At 38.4% G+C, this 23,094-nt stretch overlaps 48 non-coding genes across 48 annotated transcripts; 31 read left to right on the top strand and 17 right to left on the bottom strand.

The window, feature by feature from the left end:
- Positions 1 to 4: 4 nt before the first annotated feature.
- On the top strand, positions 5 to 77 carry Trnaa-agc (transfer RNA alanine (anticodon AGC)). The gene has a single exon. It is a non-coding gene; the product is annotated as a tRNA-Ala (tRNA).
- Positions 78 to 606: 529 nt separating this feature from the next.
- Trnad-guc (transfer RNA aspartic acid (anticodon GUC)) lies at positions 607 to 678 on the bottom strand. The gene has a single exon. It is a non-coding gene; the product is annotated as a tRNA-Asp (tRNA).
- A 307-nt stretch (positions 679 to 985) lies between these two features.
- On the top strand, positions 986 to 1,077 carry Trnay-gua (transfer RNA tyrosine (anticodon GUA)). Its single transcript is given in 2 exon segments — positions 986 to 1,022; positions 1,042 to 1,077. It is a non-coding gene; the product is annotated as a tRNA-Tyr (tRNA).
- Positions 1,078 to 1,374: 297 nt separating this feature from the next.
- Trnaa-agc (transfer RNA alanine (anticodon AGC)) lies at positions 1,375 to 1,447 on the top strand. Its single transcript has one exon. It is a non-coding gene; the product is annotated as a tRNA-Ala (tRNA).
- Positions 1,448 to 1,976: 529 nt separating this feature from the next.
- Trnad-guc (transfer RNA aspartic acid (anticodon GUC)) lies at positions 1,977 to 2,048 on the bottom strand. Its single transcript has one exon. It is a non-coding gene; the product is annotated as a tRNA-Asp (tRNA).
- A 307-nt stretch (positions 2,049 to 2,355) lies between these two features.
- On the top strand, positions 2,356 to 2,447 carry Trnay-gua (transfer RNA tyrosine (anticodon GUA)). Its single transcript is given in 2 exon segments — positions 2,356 to 2,392; positions 2,412 to 2,447. It is a non-coding gene; the product is annotated as a tRNA-Tyr (tRNA).
- Positions 2,448 to 2,744: 297 nt separating this feature from the next.
- On the top strand, positions 2,745 to 2,817 carry Trnaa-agc (transfer RNA alanine (anticodon AGC)). The gene has a single exon. It is a non-coding gene; the product is annotated as a tRNA-Ala (tRNA).
- A 529-nt stretch (positions 2,818 to 3,346) lies between these two features.
- Trnad-guc (transfer RNA aspartic acid (anticodon GUC)) lies at positions 3,347 to 3,418 on the bottom strand. The gene has a single exon. It is a non-coding gene; the product is annotated as a tRNA-Asp (tRNA).
- A 307-nt stretch (positions 3,419 to 3,725) lies between these two features.
- Trnay-gua (transfer RNA tyrosine (anticodon GUA)) lies at positions 3,726 to 3,817 on the top strand. The gene is given in 2 exon segments: positions 3,726 to 3,762; positions 3,782 to 3,817. It is a non-coding gene; the product is annotated as a tRNA-Tyr (tRNA).
- Positions 3,818 to 4,677: 860 nt separating this feature from the next.
- Positions 4,678 to 4,749, bottom strand: Trnad-guc (transfer RNA aspartic acid (anticodon GUC)). The gene has a single exon. It is a non-coding gene; the product is annotated as a tRNA-Asp (tRNA).
- Positions 4,750 to 5,056: 307 nt separating this feature from the next.
- On the top strand, positions 5,057 to 5,148 carry Trnay-gua (transfer RNA tyrosine (anticodon GUA)). The gene is given in 2 exon segments: positions 5,057 to 5,093; positions 5,113 to 5,148. It is a non-coding gene; the product is annotated as a tRNA-Tyr (tRNA).
- An 860-nt stretch (positions 5,149 to 6,008) lies between these two features.
- Trnad-guc (transfer RNA aspartic acid (anticodon GUC)) lies at positions 6,009 to 6,080 on the bottom strand. The gene has a single exon. It is a non-coding gene; the product is annotated as a tRNA-Asp (tRNA).
- Positions 6,081 to 6,387: 307 nt separating this feature from the next.
- Trnay-gua (transfer RNA tyrosine (anticodon GUA)) lies at positions 6,388 to 6,479 on the top strand. The gene is given in 2 exon segments: positions 6,388 to 6,424; positions 6,444 to 6,479. It is a non-coding gene; the product is annotated as a tRNA-Tyr (tRNA).
- Positions 6,480 to 6,776: 297 nt separating this feature from the next.
- Trnaa-agc (transfer RNA alanine (anticodon AGC)) lies at positions 6,777 to 6,849 on the top strand. Its single transcript has one exon. It is a non-coding gene; the product is annotated as a tRNA-Ala (tRNA).
- A 529-nt stretch (positions 6,850 to 7,378) lies between these two features.
- Positions 7,379 to 7,450, bottom strand: Trnad-guc (transfer RNA aspartic acid (anticodon GUC)). The gene has a single exon. It is a non-coding gene; the product is annotated as a tRNA-Asp (tRNA).
- A 307-nt stretch (positions 7,451 to 7,757) lies between these two features.
- On the top strand, positions 7,758 to 7,849 carry Trnay-gua (transfer RNA tyrosine (anticodon GUA)). Its single transcript is given in 2 exon segments — positions 7,758 to 7,794; positions 7,814 to 7,849. It is a non-coding gene; the product is annotated as a tRNA-Tyr (tRNA).
- A 297-nt stretch (positions 7,850 to 8,146) lies between these two features.
- Trnaa-agc (transfer RNA alanine (anticodon AGC)) lies at positions 8,147 to 8,219 on the top strand. The gene has a single exon. It is a non-coding gene; the product is annotated as a tRNA-Ala (tRNA).
- A 529-nt stretch (positions 8,220 to 8,748) lies between these two features.
- Trnad-guc (transfer RNA aspartic acid (anticodon GUC)) lies at positions 8,749 to 8,820 on the bottom strand. The gene has a single exon. It is a non-coding gene; the product is annotated as a tRNA-Asp (tRNA).
- A 307-nt stretch (positions 8,821 to 9,127) lies between these two features.
- Positions 9,128 to 9,219, top strand: Trnay-gua (transfer RNA tyrosine (anticodon GUA)). The gene is given in 2 exon segments: positions 9,128 to 9,164; positions 9,184 to 9,219. It is a non-coding gene; the product is annotated as a tRNA-Tyr (tRNA).
- Positions 9,220 to 9,516: 297 nt separating this feature from the next.
- Positions 9,517 to 9,589, top strand: Trnaa-agc (transfer RNA alanine (anticodon AGC)). Its single transcript has one exon. It is a non-coding gene; the product is annotated as a tRNA-Ala (tRNA).
- A 529-nt stretch (positions 9,590 to 10,118) lies between these two features.
- Positions 10,119 to 10,190, bottom strand: Trnad-guc (transfer RNA aspartic acid (anticodon GUC)). The gene has a single exon. It is a non-coding gene; the product is annotated as a tRNA-Asp (tRNA).
- Positions 10,191 to 10,497: 307 nt separating this feature from the next.
- Positions 10,498 to 10,589, top strand: Trnay-gua (transfer RNA tyrosine (anticodon GUA)). Its single transcript is given in 2 exon segments — positions 10,498 to 10,534; positions 10,554 to 10,589. It is a non-coding gene; the product is annotated as a tRNA-Tyr (tRNA).
- A 297-nt stretch (positions 10,590 to 10,886) lies between these two features.
- Positions 10,887 to 10,959, top strand: Trnaa-agc (transfer RNA alanine (anticodon AGC)). The gene has a single exon. It is a non-coding gene; the product is annotated as a tRNA-Ala (tRNA).
- Positions 10,960 to 11,488: 529 nt separating this feature from the next.
- Trnad-guc (transfer RNA aspartic acid (anticodon GUC)) lies at positions 11,489 to 11,560 on the bottom strand. The gene has a single exon. It is a non-coding gene; the product is annotated as a tRNA-Asp (tRNA).
- A 307-nt stretch (positions 11,561 to 11,867) lies between these two features.
- Positions 11,868 to 11,959, top strand: Trnay-gua (transfer RNA tyrosine (anticodon GUA)). Its single transcript is given in 2 exon segments — positions 11,868 to 11,904; positions 11,924 to 11,959. It is a non-coding gene; the product is annotated as a tRNA-Tyr (tRNA).
- Positions 11,960 to 12,256: 297 nt separating this feature from the next.
- On the top strand, positions 12,257 to 12,329 carry Trnaa-agc (transfer RNA alanine (anticodon AGC)). The gene has a single exon. It is a non-coding gene; the product is annotated as a tRNA-Ala (tRNA).
- A 529-nt stretch (positions 12,330 to 12,858) lies between these two features.
- Trnad-guc (transfer RNA aspartic acid (anticodon GUC)) lies at positions 12,859 to 12,930 on the bottom strand. Its single transcript has one exon. It is a non-coding gene; the product is annotated as a tRNA-Asp (tRNA).
- A 307-nt stretch (positions 12,931 to 13,237) lies between these two features.
- Trnay-gua (transfer RNA tyrosine (anticodon GUA)) lies at positions 13,238 to 13,329 on the top strand. Its single transcript is given in 2 exon segments — positions 13,238 to 13,274; positions 13,294 to 13,329. It is a non-coding gene; the product is annotated as a tRNA-Tyr (tRNA).
- A 297-nt stretch (positions 13,330 to 13,626) lies between these two features.
- Trnaa-agc (transfer RNA alanine (anticodon AGC)) lies at positions 13,627 to 13,699 on the top strand. The gene has a single exon. It is a non-coding gene; the product is annotated as a tRNA-Ala (tRNA).
- Positions 13,700 to 14,228: 529 nt separating this feature from the next.
- Trnad-guc (transfer RNA aspartic acid (anticodon GUC)) lies at positions 14,229 to 14,300 on the bottom strand. Its single transcript has one exon. It is a non-coding gene; the product is annotated as a tRNA-Asp (tRNA).
- A 307-nt stretch (positions 14,301 to 14,607) lies between these two features.
- Trnay-gua (transfer RNA tyrosine (anticodon GUA)) lies at positions 14,608 to 14,699 on the top strand. The gene is given in 2 exon segments: positions 14,608 to 14,644; positions 14,664 to 14,699. It is a non-coding gene; the product is annotated as a tRNA-Tyr (tRNA).
- A 297-nt stretch (positions 14,700 to 14,996) lies between these two features.
- Positions 14,997 to 15,069, top strand: Trnaa-agc (transfer RNA alanine (anticodon AGC)). Its single transcript has one exon. It is a non-coding gene; the product is annotated as a tRNA-Ala (tRNA).
- A 529-nt stretch (positions 15,070 to 15,598) lies between these two features.
- Trnad-guc (transfer RNA aspartic acid (anticodon GUC)) lies at positions 15,599 to 15,670 on the bottom strand. Its single transcript has one exon. It is a non-coding gene; the product is annotated as a tRNA-Asp (tRNA).
- Positions 15,671 to 15,977: 307 nt separating this feature from the next.
- Positions 15,978 to 16,069, top strand: Trnay-gua (transfer RNA tyrosine (anticodon GUA)). Its single transcript is given in 2 exon segments — positions 15,978 to 16,014; positions 16,034 to 16,069. It is a non-coding gene; the product is annotated as a tRNA-Tyr (tRNA).
- Positions 16,070 to 16,366: 297 nt separating this feature from the next.
- On the top strand, positions 16,367 to 16,439 carry Trnaa-agc (transfer RNA alanine (anticodon AGC)). The gene has a single exon. It is a non-coding gene; the product is annotated as a tRNA-Ala (tRNA).
- Positions 16,440 to 16,968: 529 nt separating this feature from the next.
- On the bottom strand, positions 16,969 to 17,040 carry Trnad-guc (transfer RNA aspartic acid (anticodon GUC)). Its single transcript has one exon. It is a non-coding gene; the product is annotated as a tRNA-Asp (tRNA).
- A 307-nt stretch (positions 17,041 to 17,347) lies between these two features.
- Trnay-gua (transfer RNA tyrosine (anticodon GUA)) lies at positions 17,348 to 17,439 on the top strand. Its single transcript is given in 2 exon segments — positions 17,348 to 17,384; positions 17,404 to 17,439. It is a non-coding gene; the product is annotated as a tRNA-Tyr (tRNA).
- A 297-nt stretch (positions 17,440 to 17,736) lies between these two features.
- On the top strand, positions 17,737 to 17,809 carry Trnaa-agc (transfer RNA alanine (anticodon AGC)). The gene has a single exon. It is a non-coding gene; the product is annotated as a tRNA-Ala (tRNA).
- A 529-nt stretch (positions 17,810 to 18,338) lies between these two features.
- Trnad-guc (transfer RNA aspartic acid (anticodon GUC)) lies at positions 18,339 to 18,410 on the bottom strand. Its single transcript has one exon. It is a non-coding gene; the product is annotated as a tRNA-Asp (tRNA).
- A 307-nt stretch (positions 18,411 to 18,717) lies between these two features.
- On the top strand, positions 18,718 to 18,809 carry Trnay-gua (transfer RNA tyrosine (anticodon GUA)). The gene is given in 2 exon segments: positions 18,718 to 18,754; positions 18,774 to 18,809. It is a non-coding gene; the product is annotated as a tRNA-Tyr (tRNA).
- A 297-nt stretch (positions 18,810 to 19,106) lies between these two features.
- Trnaa-agc (transfer RNA alanine (anticodon AGC)) lies at positions 19,107 to 19,179 on the top strand. Its single transcript has one exon. It is a non-coding gene; the product is annotated as a tRNA-Ala (tRNA).
- A 529-nt stretch (positions 19,180 to 19,708) lies between these two features.
- On the bottom strand, positions 19,709 to 19,780 carry Trnad-guc (transfer RNA aspartic acid (anticodon GUC)). Its single transcript has one exon. It is a non-coding gene; the product is annotated as a tRNA-Asp (tRNA).
- A 307-nt stretch (positions 19,781 to 20,087) lies between these two features.
- On the top strand, positions 20,088 to 20,179 carry Trnay-gua (transfer RNA tyrosine (anticodon GUA)). Its single transcript is given in 2 exon segments — positions 20,088 to 20,124; positions 20,144 to 20,179. It is a non-coding gene; the product is annotated as a tRNA-Tyr (tRNA).
- A 297-nt stretch (positions 20,180 to 20,476) lies between these two features.
- Trnaa-agc (transfer RNA alanine (anticodon AGC)) lies at positions 20,477 to 20,549 on the top strand. Its single transcript has one exon. It is a non-coding gene; the product is annotated as a tRNA-Ala (tRNA).
- A 529-nt stretch (positions 20,550 to 21,078) lies between these two features.
- Positions 21,079 to 21,150, bottom strand: Trnad-guc (transfer RNA aspartic acid (anticodon GUC)). The gene has a single exon. It is a non-coding gene; the product is annotated as a tRNA-Asp (tRNA).
- Positions 21,151 to 21,457: 307 nt separating this feature from the next.
- Trnay-gua (transfer RNA tyrosine (anticodon GUA)) lies at positions 21,458 to 21,549 on the top strand. Its single transcript is given in 2 exon segments — positions 21,458 to 21,494; positions 21,514 to 21,549. It is a non-coding gene; the product is annotated as a tRNA-Tyr (tRNA).
- Positions 21,550 to 22,446: 897 nt separating this feature from the next.
- Trnad-guc (transfer RNA aspartic acid (anticodon GUC)) lies at positions 22,447 to 22,518 on the bottom strand. Its single transcript has one exon. It is a non-coding gene; the product is annotated as a tRNA-Asp (tRNA).
- Positions 22,519 to 22,825: 307 nt separating this feature from the next.
- Trnay-gua (transfer RNA tyrosine (anticodon GUA)) lies at positions 22,826 to 22,917 on the top strand. The gene is given in 2 exon segments: positions 22,826 to 22,862; positions 22,882 to 22,917. It is a non-coding gene; the product is annotated as a tRNA-Tyr (tRNA).
- Positions 22,918 to 23,094: the final 177 nt, after the last annotated feature.

The following is a 23,094-nucleotide window of genomic DNA, read 5'->3' as shown; positions in this document are numbered from 1 at the left end:
AAGAGGGGGACTAGCTCACATGGTAGAGCGCTCGCTTAGCATGCGAGAGGTACCGGGATCGATGCCCGGGTCCTCCATTAATTTTTGAATGTCGCCAATACTCAATTTTTCGGTAGTCTTTGTGCATTGAAAATGAATAGAGTCTGATATGAACGAAATAAGGAAATTGTGTCGATTCGAGTGTATGTCCTGCCCGTACACATGTTACAAGAATCCTTCATTCATTGACACTCTCGTGTTTATTTTAATGTGATTAGTTCGACTCGTTCACCACATTCGGGATGTATTATAATAATGAGTAAATAATCTGTCATAAAGGATTAATGATGCAGTACTAGTGATAGTCAGGTTTAGTTTATCTTTGCGTCTTTTTTCAAAAATATGTTCATGAATGCTAAAAAGTAGACACATTTAAAGGTTGGGAACGTGTTCAAAACTTAACTGGTCTTCTGATGACATGAACTGGAGATGCTACGGCATAAACAATATGACAGTTGGATTGGTTTCAAACCCTTACACAGGTATTATCCACTGTTACTATATATAGCGGTCAAATTGACAATTAAAGAATGAAAATCCAAATTAAGCCAAGTAAAAAATAATGTCCTCCCCGGCGGGGAATCGAACCCCGGTCTCCCGCGTGACAGGCGGGGATACTAACCACTATACTACCGAGGACTTATTAACGTCCATCATTTTTAGGTACTTAACGCTCACTGCTATCTTGTTAATATATTGAACGCATCCGCAAAATTCATAGTATTGATTGCTGCAGGCGATATATGTTAAGCGCAACCGATCCGTCATTCTACTTACTTGTTTTCTCTGCTACTCTTGCTAATTGAAATATCTTAATGAATTATCGCCCCTCCTTCCCCTAATATACGTTTTAGATTCAATTGATGGCGCTTTTTTGTTTTTATTACTAAATGTACAATACATCCAAATACGTATAAATCATCAATTTAACCATTTGTATACAGACCCCGTGATAGCTCAGTTGGTAGAGCGGGAGACTGTAGTGGAATAAGAAAATCTGACATCTCTAGGTCGGTGGTTCGACTCCGCCTCACGGGATATTTTTTGGTCCCATTTCACTCTCAAATATTACCATTGTTCAAGGAATTTTAGCGAATGCACATTAGCGGCTTGTTATGCATGTACCACGTTTCAACCTTATTCATTTTGTTTTAACGACCGACCGCCAAAGCAGTTGTAGGCATATCACGTAATTGTGCTAAATATAAATAAATCTTCATTATGTACAAATGTACGTAGCTCTCGAGACTACTTTGAACTGTAGTTAGAACCGATAAAGTGACTGAATGACATCTGTACGCATAAAGGCGTTATTTAATGACATATTACCCAAGAGGGGGACTAGCTCACATGGTAGAGCGCTCGCTTAGCATGCGAGAGGTACCGGGATCGATGCCCGGGTCCTCCATTAATTTTTGAATGTCGCCAATACTCAATTTTTCGGTAGTCTTTGTGCATTGAAAATGAATAGAGTCTGATATGAACGAAATAAGGAAATTGTGTCGATTCGAGTGTATGTCCTGCCCGTACACATGTTACAAGAATCCTTCATTCATTGACACTCTCGTGTTTATTTTAATGTGATTAGTTCGACTCGTTCACCACATTCGGGATGTATTATAATAATGAGTAAATAATCTGTCATAAAGGATTAATGATGCAGTACTAGTGATAGTCAGGTTTAGTTTATCTTTGCGTCTTTTTTCAAAAATATGTTCATGAATGCTAAAAAGTAGACACATTTAAAGGTTGGGAACGTGTTCAAAACTTAACTGGTCTTCTGATGACATGAACTGGAGATGCTACGGCATAAACAATATGACAGTTGGATTGGTTTCAAACCCTTACACAGGTATTATCCACTGTTACTATATATAGCGGTCAAATTGACAATTAAAGAATGAAAATCCAAATTAAGCCAAGTAAAAAATAATGTCCTCCCCGGCGGGGAATCGAACCCCGGTCTCCCGCGTGACAGGCGGGGATACTAACCACTATACTACCGAGGACTTATTAACGTCCATCATTTTTAGGTACTTAACGCTCACTGCTATCTTGTTAATATATTGAACGCATCCGCAAAATTCATAGTATTGATTGCTGTAGGCGATATATGTTAAGCGCAACCGATCCGTCATTCTACTTACTTGTTTTCTCTGCTACTCTTGCTAATTGGAATATCTTAATGAATTATCGCCCCTCCTTCCCCTAATATACGTTTTAGATTCAATTGATGGCGCTTTTTTGTTTTTATTACTAAATGTACAATACATCCAAATACGTATAAATCATCAATTTAACCATTTGTATACAGACCCCGTGATAGCTCAGTTGGTAGAGCGGGAGACTGTAGTGGAATAAGAAAATCTGACATCTCTAGGTCGGTGGTTCGACTCCGCCTCACGGGATATTTTTTGGTCCCATTTCACTCTCAAATATTACCATTGTTCAAGGAATTTTAGCGAATGCACATTAGCGGCTTGTTATGCATGTACCACGTTTCAACCTTATTCATTTTGTTTTAACGACCGACCGCCAAAGCAGTTGTAGGCATATCACGTAATTGTGCTAAATATAAATAAATCTTCATTATGTACAAATGTACGTAGCTCTCGAGACTACTTTGAACTGTAGTTAGAACCGATAAAGTGACTGAATGACATCTGTACGCATAAAGGCGTTATTTAATGACATATTACCCAAGAGGGGGACTAGCTCACATGGTAGAGCGCTCGCTTAGCATGCGAGAGGTACCGGGATCGATGCCCGGGTCCTCCATTAATTTTTGAATGTCGCCAATACTCAATTTTTCGGTAGTCTTTGTGCATTGAAAATGAATAGAGTCTGATATGAACGAAATAAGGAAATTGTGTCGATTCGAGTGTATGTCCTGCCCGTACACATGTTACAAGAATCCTTCATTCATTGACACTCTCATGTTTATTTTAATGTGATTAGTTCGACTCGTTCACCACATTCGGGATGTATTATAATAATGAGTAAATAATCTGTCATAAAGGATTAATGATGCAGTACTAGTGATAGTCAGGTTTAGTTTATCTTTGCGTCTTTTTTCAAAAATATGTTCATGAATGCTAAAAAGTAGACACATTTAAAGGTTGGGAACGTGTTCAAAACTTAACTGGTCTTCTGATGACATGAACTGGAGATGCTACGGCATAAACAATATGACAGTTGGATTGGTTTCAAACCCTTACACAGGTATTATCCACTGTTACTATATATAGCGGTCAAATTGACAATTAAAGAATGAAAATCCAAATTAAGCCAAGTAAAAAATAATGTCCTCCCCGGCGGGGAATCGAACCCCGGTCTCCCGCGTGACAGGCGGGGATACTAACCACTATACTACCGAGGACTTATTAACGTCCATCATTTTTAGGTACTTAACGCTCACTGCTATCTTGTTAATATATTGAACGCATCCGCAAAATTCATAGTATTGATTGCTGTAGGCGATATATGTTAAGCGCAACCGATCCGTCATTCTACTTACTTGTTTTCTCTGCTACTCTTGCTAATTGGAATATCTTAATGAATTATCGCCCCTCCTTCCCCTAATATACGTTTTAGATTCAATTGATGGCGCTTTTTTGTTTTTATTACTAAATGTACAATACATCCAAATACGTATAAATCATCAATTTAACCATTTGTATACAGACCCCGTGATAGCTCAGTTGGTAGAGCGGGAGACTGTAGTGGAATAAGAAAATCTGACATCTCTAGGTCGGTGGTTCGACTCCGCCTCACGGGATATTTTTTGGTCCCATTTCACTCTCAAATATTACCATTGTTCAAGGAATTTTAGCGAATGCACATTAGCGGCTTGTTATGCATGTACCACGTTTCAACCTTATTCATTTTGTTTTAACGACCGACCGCCAAAGCAGTTGTAGGCATATCACGTAATTGTGCTAAATATAAATAAATCTTCATTATGTACAAATGTACGTAGCTCTCGAGACTACTTTGAACTGTAGTTAGAACCGATAAAGTGACTGAATGACATCTGTACGCATAAAGGCGTTATTTAATGACATATTACCCAAGAGGGGGACTAGCTCACATGGTAGAGCGCTCGCTTAGCATGCGAGAGGTGTCGCCAATACTCAATTTTTCGGTAGTCTTTGTGCATTGAAAATGAATAGAGTCTGATATGAACGAAATAAGGAAATTGTGTCGATTCGAGTGTATGTCCTGCCCGTACACATGTTACAAGAATCCTTCATTCATTGACACTCTCATGTTTATTTTAATGTGATTAGTTCGACTCGTTCACCACATTCGGGATGTATTATAATAATGAGTAAATAATCTGTCATAAAGGATTAATGATGCAGTACTAGTGATAGTCAGGTTTAGTTTATCTTTGCGTCTTTTTTCAAAAATATGTTCATGAATGCTAAAAAGTAGACACATTTAAAGGTTGGGAACGTGTTCAAAACTTAACTGGTCTTCTGATGACATGAACTGGAGATGCTACGGCATAAACAATATGACAGTTGGATTGGTTTCAAACCCTTACACAGGTATTATCCACTGTTACTATATATAGCGGTCAAATTGACAATTAAAGAATGAAAATCCAAATTAAGCCAAGTAAAAAATAATGTCCTCCCCGGCGGGGAATCGAACCCCGGTCTCCCGCGTGACAGGCGGGGATACTAACCACTATACTACCGAGGACTTATTAACGTCCATCATTTTTAGGTACTTAACGCTCACTGCTATCTTGTTAATATATTGAACGCATCCGCAAAATTCATAGTATTGATTGCTGTAGGCGATATATGTTAAGCGCAACCGATCCGTCATTCTACTTACTTGTTTTCTCTGCTACTCTTGCTAATTGGAATATCTTAATGAATTATCGCCCCTCCTTCCCCTAATATACGTTTTAGATTCAATTGATGGCGCTTTTTTGTTTTTATTACTAAATGTACAATACATCCAAATACGTATAAATCATCAATTTAACCATTTGTATACAGACCCCGTGATAGCTCAGTTGGTAGAGCGGGAGACTGTAGTGGAATAAGAAAATCTGACATCTCTAGGTCGGTGGTTCGACTCCGCCTCACGGGATATTTTTTGGTCCCATTTCACTCTCAAATATTACCATTGTTCAAGGAATTTTAGCGAATGCACATTAGCGGCTTGTTATGCATGTACCACGTTTCAACCTTATTCATTTTGTTTTAACGACCGACCGCCAAAGCAGTTGTAGGCATATCACGTAATTGTGCTAAATATAAATAAATCTTCATTATGTACAAATGTACGTAGCTCTCGAGACTACTTTGAACTGTAGTTAGAACCGATAAAGTGACTGAATGACATCTGTACGCATAAAGGCGTTATTTAATGACATATTACCCAAGAGGGGGACTAGCTCACATGGTAGAGCGCTCGCTTAGCATGCGAGAGGTGTCGCCAATACTCAATTTTTCGGTAGTCTTTGTGCATTGAAAATGAATAGAGTCTGATATGAACGAAATAAGGAAATTGTGTCGATTCGAGTGTATGTCCTGCCCGTACACATGTTACAAGAATCCTTCATTCATTGACACTCTCATGTTTATTTTAATGTGATTAGTTCGACTCGTTCACCACATTCGGGATGTATTATAATAATGAGTAAATAATCTGTCATAAAGGATTAATGATGCAGTACTAGTGATAGTCAGGTTTAGTTTATCTTTGCGTCTTTTTTCAAAAATATGTTCATGAATGCTAAAAAGTAGACACATTTAAAGGTTGGGAACGTGTTCAAAACTTAACTGGTCTTCTGATGACATGAACTGGAGATGCTACGGCATAAACAATATGACAGTTGGATTGGTTTCAAACCCTTACACAGGTATTATCCACTGTTACTATATATAGCGGTCAAATTGACAATTAAAGAATGAAAATCCAAATTAAGCCAAGTAAAAAATAATGTCCTCCCCGGCGGGGAATCGAACCCCGGTCTCCCGCGTGACAGGCGGGGATACTAACCACTATACTACCGAGGACTTATTAACGTCCATCATTTTTAGGTACTTAACGCTCACTGCTATCTTGTTAATATATTGAACGCATCCGCAAAATTCATAGTATTGATTGCTGTAGGCGATATATGTTAAGCGCAACCGATCCGTCATTCTACTTACTTGTTTTCTCTGCTACTCTTGCTAATTGGAATATCTTAATGAATTATCGCCCCTCCTTCCCCTAATATACGTTTTAGATTCAATTGATGGCGCTTTTTTGTTTTTATTACTAAATGTACAATACATCCAAATACGTATAAATCATCAATTTAACCATTTGTATACAGACCCCGTGATAGCTCAGTTGGTAGAGCGGGAGACTGTAGTGGAATAAGAAAATCTGACATCTCTAGGTCGGTGGTTCGACTCCGCCTCACGGGATATTTTTTGGTCCCATTTCACTCTCAAATATTACCATTGTTCAAGGAATTTTAGCGAATGCACATTAGCGGCTTGTTATGCATGTACCACGTTTCAACCTTATTCATTTTGTTTTAACGACCGACCGCCAAAGCAGTTGTAGGCATATCACGTAATTGTGCTAAATATAAATAAATCTTCATTATGTACAAATGTACGTAGCTCTCGAGACTACTTTGAACTGTAGTTAGAACCGATAAAGTGACTGAATGACATCTGTACGCATAAAGGCGTTATTTAATGACATATTACCCAAGAGGGGGACTAGCTCACATGGTAGAGCGCTCGCTTAGCATGCGAGAGGTACCGGGATCGATGCCCGGGTCCTCCATTAATTTTTGAATGTCGCCAATACTCAATTTTTCGGTAGTCTTTGTGCATTGAAAATGAATAGAGTCTGATATGAACGAAATAAGGAAATTGTGTCGATTCGAGTGTATGTCCTGCCCGTACACATGTTACAAGAATCCTTCATTCATTGACACTCTCATGTTTATTTTAATGTGATTAGTTCGACTCGTTCACCACATTCGGGATGTATTATAATAATGAGTAAATAATCTGTCATAAAGGATTAATGATGCAGTACTAGTGATAGTCAGGTTTAGTTTATCTTTGCGTCTTTTTTCAAAAATATGTTCATGAATGCTAAAAAGTAGACACATTTAAAGGTTGGGAACGTGTTCAAAACTTAACTGGTCTTCTGATGACATGAACTGGAGATGCTACGGCATAAACAATATGACAGTTGGATTGGTTTCAAACCCTTACACAGGTATTATCCACTGTTACTATATATAGCGGTCAAATTGACAATTAAAGAATGAAAATCCAAATTAAGCCAAGTAAAAAATAATGTCCTCCCCGGCGGGGAATCGAACCCCGGTCTCCCGCGTGACAGGCGGGGATACTAACCACTATACTACCGAGGACTTATTAACGTCCATCATTTTTAGGTACTTAACGCTCACTGCTATCTTGTTAATATATTGAACGCATCCGCAAAATTCATAGTATTGATTGCTGTAGGCGATATATGTTAAGCGCAACCGATCCGTCATTCTACTTACTTGTTTTCTCTGCTACTCTTGCTAATTGGAATATCTTAATGAATTATCGCCCCTCCTTCCCCTAATATACGTTTTAGATTCAATTGATGGCGCTTTTTTGTTTTTATTACTAAATGTACAATACATCCAAATACGTATAAATCATCAATTTAACCATTTGTATACAGACCCCGTGATAGCTCAGTTGGTAGAGCGGGAGACTGTAGTGGAATAAGAAAATCTGACATCTCTAGGTCGGTGGTTCGACTCCGCCTCACGGGATATTTTTTGGTCCCATTTCACTCTCAAATATTACCATTGTTCAAGGAATTTTAGCGAATGCACATTAGCGGCTTGTTATGCATGTACCACGTTTCAACCTTATTCATTTTGTTTTAACGACCGACCGCCAAAGCAGTTGTAGGCATATCACGTAATTGTGCTAAATATAAATAAATCTTCATTATGTACAAATGTACGTAGCTCTCGAGACTACTTTGAACTGTAGTTAGAACCGATAAAGTGACTGAATGACATCTGTACGCATAAAGGCGTTATTTAATGACATATTACCCAAGAGGGGGACTAGCTCACATGGTAGAGCGCTCGCTTAGCATGCGAGAGGTACCGGGATCGATGCCCGGGTCCTCCATTAATTTTTGAATGTCGCCAATACTCAATTTTTCGGTAGTCTTTGTGCATTGAAAATGAATAGAGTCTGATATGAACGAAATAAGGAAATTGTGTCGATTCGAGTGTATGTCCTGCCCGTACACATGTTACAAGAATCCTTCATTCATTGACACTCTCATGTTTATTTTAATGTGATTAGTTCGACTCGTTCACCACATTCGGGATGTATTATAATAATGAGTAAATAATCTGTCATAAAGGATTAATGATGCAGTACTAGTGATAGTCAGGTTTAGTTTATCTTTGCGTCTTTTTTCAAAAATATGTTCATGAATGCTAAAAAGTAGACACATTTAAAGGTTGGGAACGTGTTCAAAACTTAACTGGTCTTCTGATGACATGAACTGGAGATGCTACGGCATAAACAATATGACAGTTGGATTGGTTTCAAACCCTTACACAGGTATTATCCACTGTTACTATATATAGCGGTCAAATTGACAATTAAAGAATGAAAATCCAAATTAAGCCAAGTAAAAAATAATGTCCTCCCCGGCGGGGAATCGAACCCCGGTCTCCCGCGTGACAGGCGGGGATACTAACCACTATACTACCGAGGACTTATTAACGTCCATCATTTTTAGGTACTTAACGCTCACTGCTATCTTGTTAATATATTGAACGCATCCGCAAAATTCATAGTATTGATTGCTGTAGGCGATATATGTTAAGCGCAACCGATCCGTCATTCTACTTACTTGTTTTCTCTGCTACTCTTGCTAATTGGAATATCTTAATGAATTATCGCCCCTCCTTCCCCTAATATACGTTTTAGATTCAATTGATGGCGCTTTTTTGTTTTTATTACTAAATGTACAATACATCCAAATACGTATAAATCATCAATTTAACCATTTGTATACAGACCCCGTGATAGCTCAGTTGGTAGAGCGGGAGACTGTAGTGGAATAAGAAAATCTGACATCACTAGGTCGGTGGTTCGACTCCGCCTCACGGGATATTTTTTGGTCCCATTTCACTCTCAAATATTACCATTGTTCAAGGAATTTTAGCGAATGCACATTAGCGGCTTGTTATGCATGTACCACGTTTCAACCTTATTCATTTTGTTTTAACGACCGACCGCCAAAGCAGTTGTAGGCATATCACGTAATTGTGCTAAATATAAATAAATCTTCATTATGTACAAATGTACGTAGCTCTCGAGACTACTTTGAACTGTAGTTAGAACCGATAAAGTGACTGAATGACATCTGTACGCATAAAGGCGTTATTTAATGACATATTACCCAAGAGGGGGACTAGCTCACATGGTAGAGCGCTCGCTTAGCATGCGAGAGGTACCGGGATCGATGCCCGGGTCCTCCATTAATTTTTGAATGTCGCCAATACTCAATTTTTCGGTAGTCTTTGTGCATTGAAAATGAATAGAGTCTGATATGAACGAAATAAGGAAATTGTGTCGATTCGAGTGTATGTCCTGCCCGTACACATGTTACAAGAATCCTTCATTCATTGACACTCTCATGTTTATTTTAATGTGATTAGTTCGACTCGTTCACCACATTCGGGATGTATTATAATAATGAGTAAATAATCTGTCATAAAGGATTAATGATGCAGTACTAGTGATAGTCAGGTTTAGTTTATCTTTGCGTCTTTTTTCAAAAATATGTTCATGAATGCTAAAAAGTAGACACATTTAAAGGTTGGGAACGTGTTCAAAACTTAACTGGTCTTCTGATGACATGAACTGGAGATGCTACGGCATAAACAATATGACAGTTGGATTGGTTTCAAACCCTTACACAGGTATTATCCACTGTTACTATATATAGCGGTCAAATTGACAATTAAAGAATGAAAATCCAAATTAAGCCAAGTAAAAAATAATGTCCTCCCCGGCGGGGAATCGAACCCCGGTCTCCCGCGTGACAGGCGGGGATACTAACCACTATACTACCGAGGACTTATTAACGTCCATCATTTTTAGGTACTTAACGCTCACTGCTATCTTGTTAATATATTGAACGCATCCGCAAAATTCATAGTATTGATTGCTGTAGGCGATATATGTTAAGCGCAACCGATCCGTCATTCTACTTACTTGTTTTCTCTGCTACTCTTGCTAATTGGAATATCTTAATGAATTATCGCCCCTCCTTCCCCTAATATACGTTTTAGATTCAATTGATGGCGCTTTTTTGTTTTTATTACTAAATGTACAATACATCCAAATACGTATAAATCATCAATTTAACCATTTGTATACAGACCCCGTGATAGCTCAGTTGGTAGAGCGGGAGACTGTAGTGGAATAAGAAAATCTGACATCTCTAGGTCGGTGGTTCGACTCCGCCTCACGGGATATTTTTTGGTCCCATTTCACTCTCAAATATTACCATTGTTCAAGGAATTTTAGCGAATGCACATTAGCGGCTTGTTATGCATGTACCACGTTTCAACCTTATTCATTTTGTTTTAACGACCGACCGCCAAAGCAGTTGTAGGCATATCACGTAATTGTGCTAAATATAAATAAATCTTCATTATGTACAAATGTACGTAGCTCTCGAGACTACTTTGAACTGTAGTTAGAACCGATAAAGTGACTGAATGACATCTGTACGCATAAAGGCGTTATTTAATGACATATTACCCAAGAGGGGGACTAGCTCACATGGTAGAGCGCTCGCTTAGCATGCGAGAGGTACCGGGATCGATGCCCGGGTCCTCCATTAATTTTTGAATGTCGCCAATACTCAATTTTTCGGTAGTCTTTGTGCATTGAAAATGAATAGAGTCTGATATGAACGAAATAAGGAAATTGTGTCGATTCGAGTGTATGTCCTGCCCGTACACATGTTACAAGAATCCTTCATTCATTGACACTCTCATGTTTATTTTAATGTGATTAGTTCGACTCGTTCACCACATTCGGGATGTATTATAATAATGAGTAAATAATCTGTCATAAAGGATTAATGATGCAGTACTAGTGATAGTCAGGTTTAGTTTATCTTTGCGTCTTTTTTCAAAAATATGTTCATGAATGCTAAAAAGTAGACACATTTAAAGGTTGGGAACGTGTTCAAAACTTAACTGGTCTTCTGATGACATGAACTGGAGATGCTACGGCATAAACAATATGACAGTTGGATTGGTTTCAAACCCTTACACAGGTATTATCCACTGTTACTATATATAGCGGTCAAATTGACAATTAAAGAATGAAAATCCAAATTAAGCCAAGTAAAAAATAATGTCCTCCCCGGCGGGGAATCGAACCCCGGTCTCCCGCGTGACAGGCGGGGATACTAACCACTATACTACCGAGGACTTATTAACGTCCATCATTTTTAGGTACTTAACGCTCACTGCTATCTTGTTAATATATTGAACGCATCCGCAAAATTCATAGTATTGATTGCTGTAGGCGATATATGTTAAGCGCAACCGATCCGTCATTCTACTTACTTGTTTTCTCTGCTACTCTTGCTAATTGGAATATCTTAATGAATTATCGCCCCTCCTTCCCCTAATATACGTTTTAGATTCAATTGATGGCGCTTTTTTGTTTTTATTACTAAATGTACAATACATCCAAATACGTATAAATCATCAATTTAACCATTTGTATACAGACCCCGTGATAGCTCAGTTGGTAGAGCGGGAGACTGTAGTGGAATAAGAAAATCTGACATCTCTAGGTCGGTGGTTCGACTCCGCCTCACGGGATATTTTTTGGTCCCATTTCACTCTCAAATATTACCATTGTTCAAGGAATTTTAGCGAATGCACATTAGCGGCTTGTTATGCATGTACCACGTTTCAACCTTATTCATTTTGTTTTAACGACCGACCGCCAAAGCAGTTGTAGGCATATCACGTAATTGTGCTAAATATAAATAAATCTTCATTATGTACAAATGTACGTAGCTCTCGAGACTACTTTGAACTGTAGTTAGAACCGATAAAGTGACTGAATGACATCTGTACGCATAAAGGCGTTATTTAATGACATATTACCCAAGAGGGGGACTAGCTCACATGGTAGAGCGCTCGCTTAGCATGCGAGAGGTACCGGGATCGATGCCCGGGTCCTCCATTAATTTTTGAATGTCGCCAATACTCAATTTTTCGGTAGTCTTTGTGCATTGAAAATGAATAGAGTCTGATATGAACGAAATAAGGAAATTGTGTCGATTCGAGTGTATGTCCTGCCCGTACACATGTTACAAGAATCCTTCATTCATTGACACTCTCATGTTTATTTTAATGTGATTAGTTCGACTCGTTCACCACATTCGGGATGTATTATAATAATGAGTAAATAATCTGTCATAAAGGATTAATGATGCAGTACTAGTGATAGTCAGGTTTAGTTTATCTTTGCGTCTTTTTTCAAAAATATGTTCATGAATGCTAAAAAGTAGACACATTTAAAGGTTGGGAACGTGTTCAAAACTTAACTGGTCTTCTGATGACATGAACTGGAGATGCTACGGCATAAACAATATGACAGTTGGATTGGTTTCAAACCCTTACACAGGTATTATCCACTGTTACTATATATAGCGGTCAAATTGACAATTAAAGAATGAAAATCCAAATTAAGCCAAGTAAAAAATAATGTCCTCCCCGGCGGGGAATCGAACCCCGGTCTCCCGCGTGACAGGCGGGGATACTAACCACTATACTACCGAGGACTTATTAACGTCCATCATTTTTAGGTACTTAACGCTCACTGCTATCTTGTTAATATATTGAACGCATCCGCAAAATTCATAGTATTGATTGCTGTAGGCGATATATGTTAAGCGCAACCGATCCGTCATTCTACTTACTTGTTTTCTCTGCTACTCTTGCTAATTGGAATATCTTAATGAATTATCGCCCCTCCTTCCCCTAATATACGTTTTAGATTCAATTGATGGCGCTTTTTTGTTTTTATTACTAAATGTACAATACATCCAAATACGTATAAATCATCAATTTAACCATTTGTATACAGACCCCGTGATAGCTCAGTTGGTAGAGCGGGAGACTGTAGTGGAATAAGAAAATCTGACATCTCTAGGTCGGTGGTTCGACTCCGCCTCACGGGATATTTTTTGGTCCCATTTCACTCTCAAATATTACCATTGTTCAAGGAATTTTAGCGAATGCACATTAGCGGCTTGTTATGCATGTACCACGTTTCAACCTTATTCATTTTGTTTTAACGACCGACCGCCAAAGCAGTTGTAGGCATATCACGTAATTGTGCTAAATATAAATAAATCTTCATTATGTACAAATGTACGTAGCTCTCGAGACTACTTTGAACTGTAGTTAGAACCGATAAAGTGACTGAATGACATCTGTACGCATAAAGGCGTTATTTAATGACATATTACCCAAGAGGGGGACTAGCTCACATGGTAGAGCGCTCGCTTAGCATGCGAGAGGTACCGGGATCGATGCCCGGGTCCTCCATTAATTTTTGAATGTCGCCAATACTCAATTTTTCGGTAGTCTTTGTGCATTGAAAATGAATAGAGTCTGATATGAACGAAATAAGGAAATTGTGTCGATTCGAGTGTATGTCCTGCCCGTACACATGTTACAAGAATCCTTCATTCATTGACACTCTCATGTTTATTTTAATGTGATTAGTTCGACTCGTTCACCACATTCGGGATGTATTATAATAATGAGTAAATAATCTGTCATAAAGGATTAATGATGCAGTACTAGTGATAGTCAGGTTTAGTTTATCTTTGCGTCTTTTTTCAAAAATATGTTCATGAATGCTAAAAAGTAGACACATTTAAAGGTTGGGAACGTGTTCAAAACTTAACTGGTCTTCTGATGACATGAACTGGAGATGCTACGGCATAAACAATATGACAGTTGGATTGGTTTCAAACCCTTACACAGGTATTATCCACTGTTACTATATATAGCGGTCAAATTGACAATTAAAGAATGAAAATCCAAATTAAGCCAAGTAAAAAATAATGTCCTCCCCGGCGGGGAATCGAACCCCGGTCTCCCGCGTGACAGGCGGGGATACTAACCACTATACTACCGAGGACTTATTAACGTCCATCATTTTTAGGTACTTAACGCTCACTGCTATCTTGTTAATATATTGAACGCATCCGCAAAATTCATAGTATTGATTGCTGTAGGCGATATATGTTAAGCGCAACCGATCCGTCATTCTACTTACTTGTTTTCTCTGCTACTCTTGCTAATTGGAATATCTTAATGAATTATCGCCCCTCCTTCCCCTAATATACGTTTTAGATTCAATTGATGGCGCTTTTTTGTTTTTATTACTAAATGTACAATACATCCAAATACGTATAAATCATCAATTTAACCATTTGTATACAGACCCCGTGATAGCTCAGTTGGTAGAGCGGGAGACTGTAGTGGAATAAGAAAATCTGACATCTCTAGGTCGGTGGTTCGACTCCGCCTCACGGGATATTTTTTGGTCCCATTTCACTCTCAAATATTACCATTGTTCAAGGAATTTTAGCGAATGCACATTAGCGGCTTGTTATGCATGTACCACGTTTCAACCTTATTCATTTTGTTTTAACGACCGACCGCCAAAGCAGTTGTAGGCATATCACGTAATTGTGCTAAATATAAATAAATCTTCATTATGTACAAATGTACGTAGCTCTCGAGACTACTTTGAACTGTAGTTAGAACCGATAAAGTGACTGAATGACATCTGTACGCATAAAGGCGTTATTTAATGACATATTACCCAAGAGGGGGACTAGCTCACATGGTAGAGCGCTCGCTTAGCATGCGAGAGGTACCGGGATCGATGCCCGGGTCCTCCATTAATTTTTGAATGTCGCCAATACTCAATTTTTCGGTAGTCTTTGTGCATTGAAAATGAATAGAGTCTGATATGAACGAAATAAGGAAATTGTGTCGATTCGAGTGTATGTCCTGCCCGTACACATGTTACAAGAATCCTTCATTCATTGACACTCTCATGTTTATTTTAATGTGATTAGTTCGACTCGTTCACCACATTCGGGATGTATTATAATAATGAGTAAATAATCTGTCATAAAGGATTAATGATGCAGTACTAGTGATAGTCAGGTTTAGTTTATCTTTGCGTCTTTTTTCAAAAATATGTTCATGAATGCTAAAAAGTAGACACATTTAAAGGTTGGGAACGTGTTCAAAACTTAACTGGTCTTCTGATGACATGAACTGGAGATGCTACGGCATAAACAATATGACAGTTGGATTGGTTTCAAACCCTTACACAGGTATTATCCACTGTTACTATATATAGCGGTCAAATTGACAATTAAAGAATGAAAATCCAAATTAAGCCAAGTAAAAAATAATGTCCTCCCCGGCGGGGAATCGAACCCCGGTCTCCCGCGTGACAGGCGGGGATACTAACCACTATACTACCGAGGACTTATTAACGTCCATCATTTTTAGGTACTTAACGCTCACTGCTATCTTGTTAATATATTGAACGCATCCGCAAAATTCATAGTATTGATTGCTGTAGGCGATATATGTTAAGCGCAACCGATCCGTCATTCTACTTACTTGTTTTCTCTGCTACTCTTGCTAATTGGAATATCTTAATGAATTATCGCCCCTCCTTCCCCTAATATACGTTTTAGATTCAATTGATGGCGCTTTTTTGTTTTTATTACTAAATGTACAATACATCCAAATACGTATAAATCATCAATTTAACCATTTGTATACAGACCCCGTGATAGCTCAGTTGGTAGAGCGGGAGACTGTAGTGGAATAAGAAAATCTGACATCTCTAGGTCGGTGGTTCGACTCCGCCTCACGGGATATTTTTTGGTCCCATTTCACTCTCAAATATTACCATTGTTCAAGGAATTTTAGCGAATGCACATTAGCGGCTTGTTATGCATGTACCACGTTTCAACCTTATTCATTTTGTTTTAACGACCGACCGCCAAAGCAGTTGTAGGCATATCACGTAATTGTGCTAAATATAAATAAATCTTCATTATGTACAAATGTACGTAGCTCTCGAGACTACTTTGAACTGTAGTTAGAACCGATAAAGTGACTGAATGACATCTGTACGCATAAAGGCGTTATTTAATGACATATTACCCAAGAGGGGGACTAGCTCACATGGTAGAGCGCTCGCTTAGCATGCGAGAGGTACCGGGATCGATGCCCGGGTCCTCCATTAATTTTTGAATGTCGCCAATACTCAATTTTTCGGTAGTCTTTGTGCATTGAAAATGAATAGAGTCTGATATGAACGAAATAAGGAAATTGTGTCGATTCGAGTGTATGTCCTGCCCGTACACATGTTACAAGAATCCTTCATTCATTGACACTCTCATGTTTATTTTAATGTGATTAGTTCGACTCGTTCACCACATTCGGGATGTATTATAATAATGAGTAAATAATCTGTCATAAAGGATTAATGATGCAGTACTAGTGATAGTCAGGTTTAGTTTATCTTTGCGTCTTTTTTCAAAAATATGTTCATGAATGCTAAAAAGTAGACACATTTAAAGGTTGGGAACGTGTTCAAAACTTAACTGGTCTTCTGATGACATGAACTGGAGATGCTACGGCATAAACAATATGACAGTTGGATTGGTTTCAAACCCTTACACAGGTATTATCCACTGTTACTATATATAGCGGTCAAATTGACAATTAAAGAATGAAAATCCAAATTAAGCCAAGTAAAAAATAATGTCCTCCCCGGCGGGGAATCGAACCCCGGTCTCCCGCGTGACAGGCGGGGATACTAACCACTATACTACCGAGGACTTATTAACGTCCATCATTTTTAGGTACTTAACGCTCACTGCTATCTTGTTAATATATTGAACGCATCCGCAAAATTCATAGTATTGATTGCTGTAGGCGATATATGTTAAGCGCAACCGATCCGTCATTCTACTTACTTGTTTTCTCTGCTACTCTTGCTAATTGGAATATCTTAATGAATTATCGCCCCTCCTTCCCCTAATATACGTTTTAGATTCAATTGATGGCGCTTTTTTGTTTTTATTACTAAATGTACAATACATCCAAATACGTATAAATCATCAATTTAACCATTTGTATACAGACCCCGTGATAGCTCAGTTGGTAGAGCGGGAGACTGTAGTGGAATAAGAAAATCTGACATCTCTAGGTCGGTGGTTCGACTCCGCCTCACGGGATATTTTTTGGTCCCATTTCACTCTCAAATATTACCATTGTTCAAGGAATTTTAGCGAATGCACATTAGCGGCTTGTTATGCATGTACCACGTTTCAACCTTATTCATTTTGTTTTAACGACCGACCGCCAAAGCAGTTGTAGGCATATCACGTAATTGTGCTAAATATAAATAAATCTTCATTATGTACAAATGTACGTAGCTCTCGAGACTACTTTGAACTGTAGTTAGAACCGATAAAGTGACTGAATGACATCTGTACGCATAAAGGCGTTATTTAATGACATATTACCCAAGAGGGGGACTAGCTCACATGGTAGAGCGCTCGCTTAGCATGCGAGAGGTACCGGGATCGATGCCCGGGTCCTCCATTAATTTTTGAATGTCGCCAATACTCAATTTTTCGGTAGTCTTTGTGCATTGAAAATGAATAGAGTCTGATATGAACGAAATAAGGAAATTGTGTCGATTCGAGTGTATGTCCTGCCCGTACACATGTTACAAGAATCCTTCATTCATTGACACTCTCATGTTTATTTTAATGTGATTAGTTCGACTCGTTCACCACATTCGGGATGTATTATAATAATGAGTAAATAATCTGTCATAAAGGATTAATGATGCAGTACTAGTGATAGTCAGGTTTAGTTTATCTTTGCGTCTTTTTTCAAAAATATGTTCATGAATGCTAAAAAGTAGACACATTTAAAGGTTGGGAACGTGTTCAAAACTTAACTGGTCTTCTGATGACATGAACTGGAGATGCTACGGCATAAACAATATGACAGTTGGATTGGTTTCAAACCCTTACACAGGTATTATCCACTGTTACTATATATAGCGGTCAAATTGACAATTAAAGAATGAAAATCCAAATTAAGCCAAGTAAAAAATAATGTCCTCCCCGGCGGGGAATCGAACCCCGGTCTCCCGCGTGACAGGCGGGGATACTAACCACTATACTACCGAGGACTTATTAACGTCCATCATTTTTAGGTACTTAACGCTCACTGCTATCTTGTTAATATATTGAACGCATCCGCAAAATTCATAGTATTGATTGCTGTAGGCGATATATGTTAAGCGCAACCGATCCGTCATTCTACTTACTTGTTTTCTCTGCTACTCTTGCTAATTGGAATATCTTAATGAATTATCGCCCCTCCTTCCCCTAATATACGTTTTAGATTCAATTGATGGCGCTTTTTTGTTTTTATTACTAAATGTACAATACATCCAAATACGTATAAATCATCAATTTAACCATTTGTATACAGACCCCGTGATAGCTCAGTTGGTAGAGCGGGAGACTGTAGTGGAATAAGAAAATCTGACATCTCTAGGTCGGTGGTTCGACTCCGCCTCACGGGATATTTTTTGGTCCCATTTCACTCTCAAATATTACCATTGTTCAAGGAATTTTAGCGAATGCACATTAGCGGCTTGTTATGCATGTACCACGTTTCAACCTTATTCATTTTGTTTTAACGACCGACCGCCAAAGCAGTTGTAGGCATATCACGTAATTGTGCTAAATATAAATAAATCTTCATTATGTACAAATGTACGTAGCTCTCGAGACTACTTTGAACTGTAGTTAGAACCGATAAAGTGACTGAATGACATCTGTACGCATAAAGGCGTTATTTAATGACATATTACCCAAGAGGGGGACTAGCTCACATGGTAGAGCGCTCGCTTAGCATGCGAGAGGTACCGGGATCGATGCCCGGGTCCTCCATTAATTTTTGAATGTCGCCAATACTCAATTTTTCGGTAGTCTTTGTGCATTGAAAATGAATAGAGTCTGATATGAACGAAATAAGGAAATTGTGTCGATTCGAGTGTATGTCCTGCCCGTACACATGTTACAAGAATCCTTCATTCATTGACACTCTCATGTTTATTTTAATGTGATTAGTTCGACTCGTTCACCACATTCGGGATGTATTATAATAATGAGTAAATAATCTGTCATAAAGGATTAATGATGCAGTACTAGTGATAGTCAGGTTTAGTTTATCTTTGCGTCTTTTTTCAAAAATATGTTCATGAATGCTAAAAAGTAGACACATTTAAAGGTTGGGAACGTGTTCAAAACTTAACTGGTCTTCTGATGACATGAACTGGAGATGCTACGGCATAAACAATATGACAGTTGGATTGGTTTCAAACCCTTACACAGGTATTATCCACTGTTACTATATATAGCGGTCAAATTGACAATTAAAGAATGAAAATCCAAATTAAGCCAAGTAAAAAATAATGTCCTCCCCGGCGGGGAATCGAACCCCGGTCTCCCGCGTGACAGGCGGGGATACTAACCACTATACTACCGAGGACTTATTAACGTCCATCATTTTTAGGTACTTAACGCTCACTGCTATCTTGTTAATATATTGAACGCATCCGCAAAATTCATAGTATTGATTGCTGTAGGCGATATATGTTAAGCGCAACCGATCCGTCATTCTACTTACTTGTTTTCTCTGCTACTCTTGCTAATTGGAATATCTTAATGAATTATCGCCCCTCCTTCCCCTAATATACGTTTTAGATTCAATTGATGGCGCTTTTTTGTTTTTATTACTAAATGTACAATACATCCAAATACGTATAAATCATCAATTTAACCATTTGTATACAGACCCCGTGATAGCTCAGTTGGTAGAGCGGGAGACTGTAGTGGAATAAGAAAATCTGACATCTCTAGGTCGGTGGTTCGACTCCGCCTCACGGGATATTTTTTGGTCCCATTTCACTCTCAAATATTACCATTGTTCAAGGAATTTTAGCGAATGCACATTAGCGGCTTGTTATGCATGTACCACGTTTCAACCTTATTCATTTTGTTTTAACGACCGACCGCCAAAGCAGTTGTAGGCATATCACGTAATTGTGCTAAATATAAATAAATCTTCATTATGTACAAATGTACGTAGCTCTCGAGACTACTTTGAACTGTAGTTAGAACCGATAAAGTGACTGAATGACATCTGTACGCATAAAGGCGTTATTTAATGACATATTACCCAAGAGGGGGACTAGCTCACATGGTAGAGCGCTCGCTTAGCATGCGAGAGGTACCGGGATCGATGCCCGGGTCCTCCATTAATTTTTGAATGTCGCCAATACTCAATTTTTCGGTAGTCTTTGTGCATTGAAAATGAATAGAGTCTGATATGAACGAAATAAGGAAATTGTGTCGATTCGAGTGTATGTCCTGCCCGTACACATGTTACAAGAATCCTTCATTCATTGACACTCTCATGTTTATTTTAATGTGATTAGTTCGACTCGTTCACCACATTCGGGATGTATTATAATAATGAGTAAATAATCTGTCATAAAGGATTAATGATGCAGTACTAGTGATAGTCAGGTTTAGTTTATCTTTGCGTCTTTTTTCAAAAATATGTTCATGAATGCTAAAAAGTAGACACATTTAAAGGTTGGGAACGTGTTCAAAACTTAACTGGTCTTCTGATGACATGAACTGGAGATGCTACGGCATAAACAATATGACAGTTGGATTGGTTTCAAACCCTTACACAGGTATTATCCACTGTTACTATATATAGCGGTCAAATTGACAATTAAAGAATGAAAATCCAAATTAAGCCAAGTAAAAAATAATGTCCTCCCCGGCGGGGAATCGAACCCCGGTCTCCCGCGTGACAGGCGGGGATACTAACCACTATACTACCGAGGACTTATTAACGTCCATCATTTTTAGGTACTTAACGCTCACTGCTATCTTGTTAATATATTGAACGCATCCGCAAAATTCATAGTATTGATTGCTGTAGGCGATATATGTTAAGCGCAACCGATCCGTCATTCTACTTACTTGTTTTCTCTGCTACTCTTGCTAATTGGAATATCTTAATGAATTATCGCCCCTCCTTCCCCTAATATACGTTTTAGATTCAATTGATGGCGCTTTTTTGTTTTTATTACTAAATGTACAATACATCCAAATACGTATAAATCATCAATTTAACCATTTGTATACAGACCCCGTGATAGCTCAGTTGGTAGAGCGGGAGACTGTAGTGGAATAAGAAAATCTGACATCTCTAGGTCGGTGGTTCGACTCCGCCTCACGGGATATTTTTTGGTCCCATTTCACTCTCAAATATTACCATTGTTCAAGGAATTTTAGCGAATGCACATTAGCGGCTTGTTATGCATGTACCACGTTTCAACCTTATTCATTTTGTTTTAACGACCGACCGCCAAAGCAGTTGTAGGCATATCACGTAATTGTGCTAAATATAAATAAATCTTCATTATGTACAAATGTACGTAGCTCTCGAGACTACTTTGAACTGTAGTTAGAACCGATAAAGTGACTGAATGACATCTGTACGCATAAAGGCGTTATTTAATGACATATTACCCAAGAGGGGACTAGCTCACATGGTAGAGCGCTCGCTTAGCATGCGAGAGGTACCGGGATCGATGCCCGGGTCCTCCATTAATTTTTGAATGTCGCCAATACTCAATTTTTCGGTAGTCTTTGTGCATTGAAAATGAATAGAGTCTGATATGAACGAAATAAGGAAATTGTGTCGATTCGAGTGTATGTCCTGCCCGTACACATGTTACAAGAATCCTTCATTCATTGACACTCTCATGTTTATTTTAATGTGATTAGTTCGACTCGTTCACCACATTCGGGATGTATTATAATAATGAGTAAATAATCTGTCATAAAGGATTAATGATGCAGTACTAGTGATAGTCAGGTTTAGTTTATCTTTGCGTCTTTTTTCAAAATATGTTCATGAATGCTAAAAAGTAGACACATTTAAAGGTTGGGAACGTGTTCAAAACTTAACTGGTCTTCTGATGACATGAACTGGAGATGCTACGGCATAAACAATATGACAGTTGGATTGGTTTCAAACCCTTACACAGGTATTATCCACTGTTACTATATATAGCGGTCAAATTGACAATTAAAGAATGAAAATCCAAATTAAGCCAAGTAAAAAATAATGTCCTCCCCGGCGGGGAATCGAACCCCGGTCTCCCGCGTGACAGGCGGGGATACTAACCACTATACTACCGAGGACTTATTAACGTCCATCATTTTTAGGTACTTAACGCTCACTGCTATCTTGTTAATATATTGAACGCATCCGCAAAATTCATAGTATTGATTGCTGTAGGCGATATATGTTAAGCGCAACCGATCCGTCATTCTACTTACTTGTTTTCTCTGCTACTCTTGCTAATTGGAATATCTTAATGAATTATCGCCCCTCCTTCCCCTAATATACGTTTTAGATTCAATTGATGGCGCTTTTTTGTTTTTATTACTAAATGTACAATACATCCAAATACGTATAAATCATCAATTTAACCATTTGTATACAGACCCCGTGATAGCTCAGTTGGTAGAGCGGGAGACTGTAGTGGAATAAGAAAATCTGACATCTCTAGGTCGGTGGTTCGACTCCGCCTCACGGGATATTTTTTGGTCCCATTTCACTCTCAAATATTACCATTGTTCAAGGAATTTTAGCGAATGCACATTAGCGGCTTGTTATGCATGTACCACGTTTCAACCTTATTCATTTTGTTTTAACGACCGACCGCCAAAGCAGTTGTAGGCATATCACGTAATTGTGCTAAATATAAATAAATC

This window comes from Mytilus edulis, chromosome 11 (genome assembly GCF_963676685.1).
Source record: "Mytilus edulis chromosome 11, xbMytEdul2.2, whole genome shotgun sequence".
Classification (NCBI taxonomy): domain Eukaryota; kingdom Metazoa; phylum Mollusca; class Bivalvia; order Mytilida; family Mytilidae; genus Mytilus; species Mytilus edulis.
This window is presented reverse-complemented; position numbering and strand designations above follow the sequence as displayed.